Here is a 12,494-nt window from a genome sequence, read left to right as displayed (position 1 = left end):
TACTACCTCCCCATCGCCCCTATGACTGTGCCATTGATTTGTTGCCAAATGCTAAGCTTCCCAAGAGCAGGTTGTACTCCCTGTCACGTCCTGAGACTCAGGCTATGGCAGAGTACATTCAGGAGAACTTGGCTAAGGGATTTATCAGACCTTCACAGTCTCCAGTTGGGTCGGGGTTCTTCTTCGTGGGTAAAAAGGACGGTTCGTTGCGACCCTGCATCGACTTCAGGGAATTGAACCGTATCACGATTAAAAACTCATACCCACTGCCTCTCATTTCGGTCTTGTTTGACCAGCTTCGTACTGCCACCATTTTTTCTAAGATTGACCTACGCGGTGCGTACAATCTAATCCGAATAAGAGAGGGGGATGAATGGAAGACTGCCTTTAATACCCACTCAGGGCATTATGAATATTTGGTGATGCCTTTTGGGCTCTGTAATGCCCCGGCAGTCTTCCAGGATTTCATGAATGATGTGCTCAGGGAATATTTGGATAGATTCTTAGTTGTATACTTAGATGACATCCTAATCTTCTCCCATTCCCTGGAGGAACATCGGAAGCATGTACGCTTAGTCCTCCAGAAACTCAGAGACCACCGGCTTGGGGCGAAGCTGGAGAAGTGCGAATTTGAAGTTCAGCAAATCGCATTTCTAGGATATATTATCTCCCCAGAAGGTTTCCAAATGGAGGGTTCCAAGGTACAGGCAGTCCTGGATTGGGTGCAGCCCACTAGTTTGAAGGCGCTTCAGCGTTTCCTGGGCTTTGTGAATTTTTATAGACGATTTATCGCTGGATTTTCGTCTATAGTGGCGCCCTTGGTGGCACTCACTAAGAAAGGGGCGGATGTTGCTCACTGGTCTTGTGAGGCTAAAGCGGCTTTTGCCCGTCTCAAAAGGGCATTTGTTTCGGCCAAGGTGCTGCGACACCCAGATCCAGAGCGTCCTTTTGTGGTGGAGGTGGATGCCTCTGAGATGGGTATTGGGGCAGTGCTTTCTCAGATGGGAGAGTCTGATAATCGCCTTCATCCCTGTGCTTACTTTTCCCGTAAATTTTCGCCTGCCGAGATGAATTATGACGTGGGTAACCGGGAATTGTTGGCTATTAAGGATGCACTCGAGGAGTGGAGACACTGGCTTGAGGGGGCTAAGTTTGTGGTCTCAATTCTCACTGACCATAAGAATCTGGCATATTTAGAGTCAGCGAAGCGTCTCAATGCCAGGCAGGCACGATGGGCTTTGTTTTTTGCTCGCTTTAATTTTTTGATAACATATCGCCCTGGGTCAAAAAACATCAAGGCTGATGCGCTCTCGCGGAGTTTTGCTCCAATCCAGGAGACCACCGAGGAGCCGTTGCCCATTGTTTCCCCATCATGTATTAAAGTGGGCATTACCCAGGACCTCTTATCATTAGTCCTTAGAGCACAGGAGCAGGCTCCTCCAGACCTTCCGGTAGGTCTTTTGTTTGTGCCTCCTAGGTTAAGACAGCGAGTGTTCCTGGAATTCCATGCCAAGAAGTCGGCAGGTCACCCGGGTATTGCCAGAACTCGGGAGTTGCTATCTAGGGCGGTGTGGTGGCCCTCGGTGGCTAAGGATGTGGATCAGTGGGTTCGGGCATGTGACATCTGTGCCCGAAATAAGACTCCTAGAGGGGTTCCTGTTGGCCCATTACATCCACTCTCTATCCCATCTAAGCCATGGACCCACATTTCAATGGATTTTGTGGTGGACTTGCCCAAATCCTCGGGGATGACAGCCATCTGGGTTGTCGTTGACAGGTTTTCGAAGATGGCGCACTTCGTTCCACTGGTTGGGCTGCCATCAGCCAGACGCCTGTCTGAATTATTTATGCTGCATGTTGTGCGTCTCCACGGGTTGCCACTTGATGTGGTCTCTGACCGCGGATCCCAGTTTGTGGCCAAATTCTGGAGGGCATTTTGTTCCGATCTCCAGATTTCTGTCAGCTTGTCGTCAGGCTACCATCCGCAGTCTAATGGGCAGACTGAAAGGGTGAACCAGTCCTTGGAGCAGTTCCTCAGGTGTTATGTCTCCAAGTGTCAGACTGACTGGGTTGCTCATCTGTCCATGGCGGAGTTTGCCTATAACAACGCGGCTCACTCTGCTACAGGGATCTCTCCCTTCCTTTGTGTGTATGGGCATCATCCTAAGGCCAATTCTTTTGACCCCCTGGACTCCACGCCTGGTGGTTCCTCTGTGGTTTCGGTCCTTAGAGGTATTTGGCGGAAAGTGAAGAAAGCCCTTGTGTCTGTGTCATTAGTGACCAAAAGGGTTTTTGATAAGCGGAAAAGACCCTGCGGCTTCAAATTAGGAGACTTCGTCTGGTTGTCTACCAAGAATTTGAAGTTGAGACAGCCATCTCATAAGTTAGGGCCCCGGTTCATCGGCCCTTATAAGATCACCAGGGTTATCAATCCGGTGGCATTTCAGTTAGATCTGCCCCGTTCTTTGGGTATCAATAAAACATTTCATTGTTCCCTTTTAAAACGGGCGATTAGTAATCCTTCTTCCAGTGGAAGACCTTCCCCTCTTCTGATACGTGGCCAGAGGGAGTTTGTTGTTGAAAGGATTCTTGACTCCAAGGTGGTTCGGGGTCGGCTGTCATTTTTGGTGCACTGGAAGGGGTATGGCCCGGAGGAGCGGTCGTGGGTGCGCAGTTGTGATCTTCATGCCCCCAGACTGATACGCTCTTTCTTCTCGCAGTTCCCCGATAAACCCGGTGGTAGGGGTTCTTTGACCCCTCGTCAGAGGGGGGGTACTGTTAGGGTCTCCTGCCCTGTGCTGCCACGTCGTCATGGCAACCGGGAGACAAGTGCTAGTGGAGTAACCTGAGCGCAGCTGATACTCCGGTTCGGGTCTTTTGCTGTGCAGTGGTTATAGGCTCTGTGCACGGCAGGGGATCCGGTGCTGGTTTTTGTGCTCACAGTCTGTGAGGTCTGAGTGGGGCGTGGACAGCACCTGCTTTATAAGGCCTCTTTTCAGGGTAAGCAGATGCTGCTGAATCTCTGTTGGTTAGTCAGTTCATGAAAGTTAGCCAGTACTGTGTAGCTTTGTATTTGTTTGTTGCTTACTGCAAATAGGCCTGGGGATTTGGTATTACACTCTGCCAATCCAGACCTAGCAGTAAGACTGGAGTCAGTCGTTTAGCTTGCTGGGGTTCTGTTATTACTCTGTGAACTTAGCAAGTTTGCGGCTGTATTCTAACACTTGCCTGTCTAATCCTGTCTCACTGTGCTAGGTGTCAGGGGTCAGTTTAGTGGCAGTAAGCTTAAACCTGTGCACTGCAAGTGAGAATCAGGATTGTGGAGGCTCTCCTTGTGTCTATCATTCCATCTCTGACCAAGGAGTTTACTGCCACACCCGTTGGTAACCCTTTAGGGTTTTGCTGTTGCCCTTAGCAACAGCATTTCGGGTTCTCTACGTATTAAAACACAACATCTTGCTTTTTACATCTGAGCAGTTCTAATACAGGGGAGATACCCAGTTCCTTGGCCTCTGGGCTTCTCTGTTCACTGTGTGTGTATTTTGTTACCCTGTCACCTTCTGTGTGCGTTGTGTCATGTTCCCCAGTTTGTCTGTGAGTCCATTTGTTTTGCATAACAGTTCAAACACCAGTACATTCCTGCAGACACTGGAGTGCATAACAGTTCTGACACTAGTACTTTCCTGCAGGCACTGGTGTGCATAACAGAAATAGAACAAAACAACTCTTGTTCATAACAAATCAATTACAATGACTGGTCTTTCTGCAATACTTTAGTACGCTCAGGTAGTGTTCAACAGTGCCGCCTCTCAGTCTTCACGGAACATAGTCTCTGGTGATACTTTTGCGATCTCTTTGCCTTGCTCTTAAAAAAAAACACAGTTCACTTGGAACACACAGTTCACTTTGCTCTCCACTTTGCTCTTTGAACACACAGTTCACTTCGAACACACAAACTCGATGAATGTGAGCAATAAACTACTTTGTCACGAGTTCTCTCCGGGTCAGCGACCTTCTTGCAGTGGGACTAGTGGACCCAAGTCTCTCTTTCGGTGACCTTTAGTGCTGTCATCAAAACTTGGTATGGTCCTTTCCACCTGTCTATTAGGCAACCTGAGCGTAAGAACAATCACACAGTCTCTTGGTTCACAATCAAGACAGTTAGTATTTGGCATACCAGCAATCAACAGTTTCAAGTTCTTTTGTCAAGTTCTCAAATGCTGGCTCATCTCAATAAAGTACTGTACTGTCACCTCATTGGTGTATTTCTGATCATTGTGCGGATCAATCATGACATGAGGTTGTCTTCCAAAAACAACCACAAAAAAAACACAAATACCAAAACAAAACAAAAACAAATTTCGAAGAGGGTGATTCGTTAAGTGAAGATCTGGGAGTGGTTCCGAAGCTACATAATACTAGTGGCAGTGTCTATGATCACAATAGTACAATTTCAAACTTTGCTCCTACTTCTAGGGGTACCATTATCTACACACAAATTTCTGAGCAATTTTCCTTTGCGGTAAACACAGCAGCATCTGTGGTGGCAGGAAATGCCTCTACTCAGTTTGAGAAAACATCAGTACACACCAATACATAACAATAATTCCTAAAGGGTGTTAACTGTACGAAGTCGATTTGTATTTCCTGAAAAGATCCGTCTGCAGGAGGGATATGGGATGGCTCTGTTGGTATTGCTTTACCAATATTCTTCCTCAAGCAAGTAAGACAGGTCATTGCTCTCTTTACCTGCATGAGAATAGAATCCTGGCGCACACCAGTAGGCTCTCATCAGCCTGCACCTACCCTCTTTGCCTAGATGAGTCAGACCGTGTGCCACCTCAGCTAGACTTGGAAGGTATGCTCTAGGGGCTACTGGCTTACCGTGTATACCTGCCCACAGTCCTGAGGACTCCTGGCCATACCCCTTTGTCCTCCAGACTGCCTCTTCCTGCAGGGAACACAATTTTTTTTTTTTACATTTTCTATCGTGTGTTTGCAATGTAGAGTACCATGAGCATAACTAAACAAAAAAAAGAAAAAAGAAACATCTCTAGAGGAGAGAAGGAAGAAGAAAATGAAAAAGAAAATGTCAGGTTTGTCATTCACCAACAGGCATATCAGTGACTGTCTATACAAAATTTCCCTTCACCAGTATTCCCATTCTTCACCCTTTGTGCATGACAAGGCACACTGCAGTAATACTGGTGTCATCGTGCTGTTGAGATATACTGGGTTCGGGCAGAACTCTGAAGGACCCAGGCATGTGGAGTTTGAACTGTACTTGGGTCCATGTATTGTACCACCCTGTGTGAACGCAAAAGATGAAGAGGAAAACTGTAGAGAAACAGAATAGAGGTTGGTGACAGATGAGTTTGTAGAGGTGAAGAAGATTTTATAAAAATTTGACAACTGGATTGGGCACTACGGGAAAGTGATTCTCTACTTGGTCTACTCCCCTTAAAAAAAAATTCTGTATTTATCGTATCGCTATTGGGACTATCCCAGCAATCAATCCAGTGTCCTGTCCATCCTAAGTTCATAGGGAACCCGGTATCTGTGAGATAATTTCCTCTACCTGTGATGGACATGCATCTAGAACAGTAGAATGCGACATTAGCCTTTGAGGGGTGTCTAGTATATCTTGTACTTCTTGAGCATGGTTCTCAGGTATATCCAAGAAGACACCCTCAGGAGTACAATATATGACACACCGCATTTTACACACTAAGTCTCTGCCGAGTAGATTAGTCGGAGCCGATGCAGCCAGCAGAAAAGACTGTTTGGTTTGCAAGGGCCCTATCGTAATCTCTGCAGGTCTACTCAAAGGGTATTGTTGCATCGTTCCTGTTACTCCCATTGCCCGAATCTGTGTTTTCTACATGGCTCGTGATTCCTTACTATATGTCCCTTGGTCCTGTCTATGTGTTTAATAATGTGGCTTGTGTTTTCTGTCTAGGGGATCTATATTGACTATGTGTCCTACTACTCCTACAATCTCTGGCAAAATGCCCTTCCTTCCTACAAGTGTAACATATTATTGACCATTAGGGATCTGGGGTTTGGACTGATGGGTCTTTCCTGTATGTGCCAGTATACTTACCATCCTCAACCTCTCCACCTATTGTTCTCTGCGCCTAACACTATTCTTGTGATGTTCAATAGCACACTATCTAAGATTAGCTACTGTGACTTCTTTCCAATTTTGCAAGGAAGTCTGCACCCTGACACTCAATGCCTTATTGAGCCCGTCCATTTGCACAGAGACAGCCACCTCCCATTTGCCGAATTAGTGTTTATCAGTGGTCTTATCCAGATGGAGAGTTTTCTATTACTGCAAGAGACAAAAACAAAAAAAAGTTTAACAAGCTTCTAGGTCATGCGAAATATTTCATTCAATCCTTCTCATCCCGTACTAAGGATCTGTACATGGTCCAACAAACATTTCCAAACTCATCTTTACTAGGGGCATTACTAGGAACGAATACTTCTTATATGGTAACTGAAAGAAATACCCTGGGGTTACCTTGTCTCTGTCCGCTTTCCTACTGGCAAATACTACTGTGCGGACAGGTTTTTTCTCCATTTCTGACGTTACTTTCTTGATTTTTTTTGTTTTATTTTTGGGTTTTACTATATATGTACACGAATGATACCATACTTACCTGTTCCACTGGTCTCAGCCACTTTCCCCACAGGCTACTGCTCTTGTTTTACCGGTTGGATACTCCTCTGGGTGCATGAGAAATGGCTGAAAACGATCAGGTCACCTTCTCCTCCTAAATAAAACTTCAACATTCATTAGTACATATATAGGTTACAGTCATATTTTTCATATTTTTATAATTTTCTATAGTTTGTATGCTGGCCGTAACTGCTTCCACATCTACATAAGGCGGTGTACTTGCATTCTCTTTTTTTTTCCTACTTATTTATTGTTGCTAAAAGTTCAAACAGTTCTTATATTTCCATTCTTGTCTTATATGACTTTGGTTAAACATACCACCTGCAATACCTTAGGATCAAACTCACCAACCCCTCTTGCTGTCACAGGTGTAAACAATTTGTACGTCTGACCCTTTGTTTTCGGGATTTTATCAGACATATTCTTATCCTTAAGTTCTGCTATACCTCTGGTTCAAAGCTGCTCACCTTAGGGAATGGTACCCTATCTTTGTCAGTCATACGTACCCATTCATTGCAAAAAGCCTCCGTGTGTGAACCATATTGTTCACACCTAATAAACCTTGCTGACTCTCTTGGTCGCACCTCTTCAACTTGAACCCTGGTTACCAAACGCCCACTGCTTGTGCAATTGGATCCCATCGCGGACTTTTTGCCAATAAATCCCCAATGCACACCGCAGATAGACGGTGAAAGTTCTTAGAGCGCTTTCACCCACTCCTTCTCCGCTGAGTACCACGACTCACTCCAATAGTGACCACCGCGAACCCAGTGAGGCCCCTATCTGGTTTCTATTCATTGGAAGTGTTTAGGAGTGACTTACCTATTCCAGTGAATATACACCGCTGGAGATTTTCCTGAGAGAGACCAGCGAAAACTCCCTATACACTTATACACAAATCACGCTTGCGTATGCTCTATACAGCGCTAATGATACCGCGATTTTACGCAAAAGTTCGTAAAGGGGTATCAAGTAGCGCTGTATATATCACACCCACAAACGCGCGGTCCAATTGCACAGCATATAGGTACTTGTTACCTATCTGCCGTACGACCACGGGTCGATGAACAAACTGCGACCTTCAGACCGGAGAGTAATACAAAAACCTTTTTACTTCAATACTTCGCAATACTTATGCACTATCACGCTCCTTTGCAAATCACCTCACGATTTGCGTATAAAACCTTATACTAACGTGAGTCAGCCACTTCACGCCACCAAGCCTCCTCTTACTTGATGTACCACACGACGGGATCCCGATTTCCCGGGGTTCAAATATCCATTCACTCCTACGTTTGCTCACTCAAATACACTTTGTTTTTCTGTACAGAAAATTTGGATTCATTCAGATAGGCAGCTTTACCCCAGAGGCAATACAGTTTTTTAAACTAAATTTAGAGTAACCTGCTTTTGAAATCTGATAGTTATGTGCTATTGTATTAAATGTCTACTATCCCACCTTTTATTATTATTATTATCCTTTATTTATATGGCGCCACAAGGGTTCCGCAGCGCCCAATTACAGAATACATAAACAAAAAATCAAACAGGAAAACAGTAACTTACAGTTGATGACAGTATAGGACAAGTACAGGGTAAGTACCTTTGAACTAAACGACACTATTGTATAATTTGTACTCAGCGCCCGCATTCTTATGCACTTTGCGCAAACACGCGACCATGCGTGTCTCTTACGCTGCATGCGCAGTCCTTTACTTTGTCCGAGACACGTGTACAAAACCCTGCGTCCGCAATAAAACAAATCACACAGCTCTAAGTATAAACGTGAACAATACTAATTACTATTGCCCACTAGACACAACTTGTTCTGTATAAACTTTTATGCAGACCTGCGTTTGTGTCTTTACGCTTACTTCCTTAAAATACTGTTATTTCAAATTTACCTATAAATTTACCTATATAGCAACAAATGTATCCTATTTCACACAGATCTATAATGACTCTAGCAATAATCAATAATTTAAATGATATGATTCAGATTGGATAGCTATCTTGCAGAACATACACTGATATAAATATACACATAATTATAATAATATTATATATAATATACCATTCACTGTTCTCCTATGAGACACCTTACCCATTCAGTGCTTCTAATTTGCATATCAAAGCTGTGTGCTTTTGCCTGCCTGTAAAAGTGGTTTTTCACTGCTAAGAAAAAGCAGTTACACAGGTTAATTAACATTTCAATGGCTATCTTATAGCAAGCAGATTCTACAAGTCTTGGAAGGAAAAAGTAAAACAAAACTTTGTTTATATCTGTGTGTAAATCTTACATCAAGTATTCATCTATTAACTCTCACTAGGCCCAGCTGAAACTATTTGTAATTGACTATGGCATGGGTTAAATAAATGCATTGGTAACTCATAAATGGTGTTTGATGTGACCAAGGAAAGCTGATTATGATGAGCAGTGAAAATCAGCCATTTAGAAAATGACCTTCCCAAAATGGCCGCTGCTCCTCCCCCTTCCACATCCATGAGGGTTACACAAAATGGTGGACAGGCCATGTGGCTAGTCCAAAATTGAGGACAGACCATGCGGCTTCCTTTGTCCCAAAGAAATCACACACCATACAAGCACCAGAAGTTATTATAGGCCTGAGTTAAAAAAATAAAAACTATATCAAGGCTATGCAGCAACTTTTAAATGTACTTTTAAACCTACTTAAACAGATAAACAATCCAAACTGAATCAAACACAATATGACTTATTTGAACCTTGTTTTGCAACTATAAAAATACATTTTAGCATCTTAAATATTATGAGAAACGCATTGTCCCTTGAAATTCATATCATTGACTTACTGATACCACAACAATACACTAACGTGGATGTTATTTTCATCAGCTTCTCGATGCGTCCATCGGAGCCGGTCAATTACAGCCGCGTTTGTAATGTACAGTGCATCATTAAGACCCTGGTATCCCGGACGAGCCCCCATCTAAGAATGCCAAATTGATTTCTCACAAATATTTAAAATGCCCGCTCTAATATATATTGTAAATGTCTGCATCTCTTATTACCATATCCCATGAATGTGCGCTATACATCGCAAAACACTGCATCCCATAAGAGAAAACAATACACCCACACATTATCTGAGTTCCAAAGCTCATTGATGTATATATTTGTTATGAAAAGGATATGGATTCAATATATATTACAAAGTACAGTATACCTATATTTACATGATTACAACTCATACAGAAAGCAGTTAATACATAAAGTTACATACAGTTACATGCCAGCATACAATACCATTATCCTTAAGTTATATAAATTTGTCTTTCCATATCACTCTCTCTCTCTCTGTAAATAAATACAGGAACTGATCTGCCAGCAAGTCCATCATCGTCTCAGACCTTACAGCCACTAACTTCCTGTGTGGTCAATGTGTTATCTAGTTTCTGGGGGAGGGGTTCACGATGAGTCACCAGTTCCTTTGTATATGCTGAACAGGTTCAGCCTTGGGGACGTCCAAAGGGGCTGGCCTGAGTTTCCTGTTTGGAATATCTATTGTTCTAATAAAAGTGATTTTAGCTTTTATACATATAATCATAACTATTTGTTGCAATGTCCAACAACTTAATAACAAGTATCAAATTAATCTACACATTAAGCTGGTTGTTTTAACAGTAAACACGACAGGTCTATCTTGTTTCGTTCATGACATTACTTCATTAGATAATTTTAAACCATCATGATGTCTGGCGCTTGATACCACCACAATTATGTACTGCATGAAATAAGTGTTGAAACCATCTCTGTGGCATGTCCTTGTAAATGCGTGTGTTACCATATATTGCTGTGCTCACTGCGCGTATTTGCAAGTATAGCGACTTATATGTGTGTAGTTTGTATGTTCTCTTTATGTAATATTTTTTTGATTTCGACACAGCGAAGCAGGTTTTCAGTAACGCTGGGGTTGGATTTACCAGCGAAGCAGGTCTTCAGGAATGCTTGGGTGGGATTTACCAGCAAAGCAGGTCTTCAGGATCACTGGGGTGGGGTTTACCAGCGAAGCAGGTCTTCAGGAATACTGGGGTTGGCTTTACCAGTGAAGCAGGTTTTTAGGAATGCTGGGGTTGGCTTTACCAGCAAAGCAGGTTTTCAGGAATACTGGGGTTGGATTACCAGTGAGGCAGGTTTTCAGGAACACTGGGGTTGGATTACAAGCGAGGCAGGTTTTCAGGATTGCTGAAATTGGCTTTGATATGCTGCGATGATATTGCAGGAGCAGTCCTTAAGGATCAGCCAGGGAGTCAGGTAGTACTGTAGATGGAAACAACACTCTGTCTATATTCAGCAGGAGAATCAGGAGCACATAGAAGACTGATAGACAACAAAGCACTGACAATTTGCCTGTGCTGGTTTTCAGGATTTCTACCCCTGGCTTGCTGCTGATTGGTGGAGAGGATCACATGGCAAGGAAGTGATTCCTGATTAGTCTTTGGACGGTCAGCTGATCAGAACGGTCATGACTGCATGCATGACTGGTTTTGGAGGGTACTGCCAGCATGGTGTGTGCAGTGGAGACTAGCAATGGACGCTGGACCTGTGAGCGCTGGCAATGGAAGCACACCACAGCGGCAGAAAGCTCAAGACACTAGAAAGGTAAGAAAGAGCACGGCTGGGGAGTACTGAATACCTCAGTTTTGTGACAATTGTGGGTATAAAAAATTGGGGTGTGGCTCATTGGGTCTACCAGAAAAAGGTTGACAGTGTCTAGGTCGACATGGGGAAAAGGTCAGCATTTGCTATGGACAACCTTACACCTTAGTAAATATACCCCACAGTATTTATGGTTCATCGAACTCTGCATAACCGTCTCTGATCTGTCCACATGAGAAAGTCCCCTTACAGGACCATAGTGCCCCTTCAGACACAAACAGGGATGCAGAGAGGCAGGTTCAGGCAATAATAGCTTGGGCCCGGAGGGGGGGTGACCATGCCTCATGGAGTTGGCCTCACCCCCTTCTATCACTAGGGCCCACAAAATGTCTCTGGACACAAATGGAAATGAGCACAAATCAGCATCAAATGAAGTTGCTGTTGCGTACACTCAATCCAGTGAGTGCGGTGTGTAAAAACTTGAAACACGAGCTCCGTAAACAGGTGTACATTCAACTATGCGTCAACCCCAATAAAAAATGGTGTCACTTAGAAGAGAATATCAGAAGACTGCCGGCTGAACTGTTACTGAGTATTATTGATTAGTAAGTGGAATATCATTTCACAGTATTGTGTGTCGTGTGTGTATGTGTTGTGTGTGTCAGTAGCAAAGCAAAATGTAATGTATTATTAGACACAGTTAATGTTGATTTTAATTCATTTTATTGCAAACATCTCACATTTATCCCTCCCTTTAAGCACTGCAACCCACCCTGCTCCTTCTCACTCCCCAAAACTTGCGTCAACATTTTTTTGTGTTGACCATTTTCATATTGACCTTTTAACCCTGTCAACATTTTGTACCTGTCAACCATATACAGTCGTCTTTTTCACTGTAGACAGTGACGTTTCTATAATGGGTGCAATGCGTGCAGTGCACACAGGCCTCTGGTCCAGGGGAGCCCACACCGCACACACTGTGCACCCATTTTAATACTTACCTTTCCGGAGTCCAGTGTCAGACACTGTGGTCGCTGCGGAAGTCGCAGCTGCTCATGTGCAGTAGCTAAAATTGGTCGCCATGTTTCCGAAGACCTGTGCATGCACAGTAAACTCCAGCACAATGCCGAAGTCTACAGCACCGTACAGTGGAGGTGGCCCACCTGGAGC

The sequence above is a fragment of the Pseudophryne corroboree genome, chromosome 4 (assembly GCF_028390025.1).
Source record: "Pseudophryne corroboree isolate aPseCor3 chromosome 4, aPseCor3.hap2, whole genome shotgun sequence".
Taxonomy (NCBI): domain Eukaryota; kingdom Metazoa; phylum Chordata; class Amphibia; order Anura; family Myobatrachidae; genus Pseudophryne; species Pseudophryne corroboree.
Note: the sequence above shows the minus strand (reverse complement) of the source record.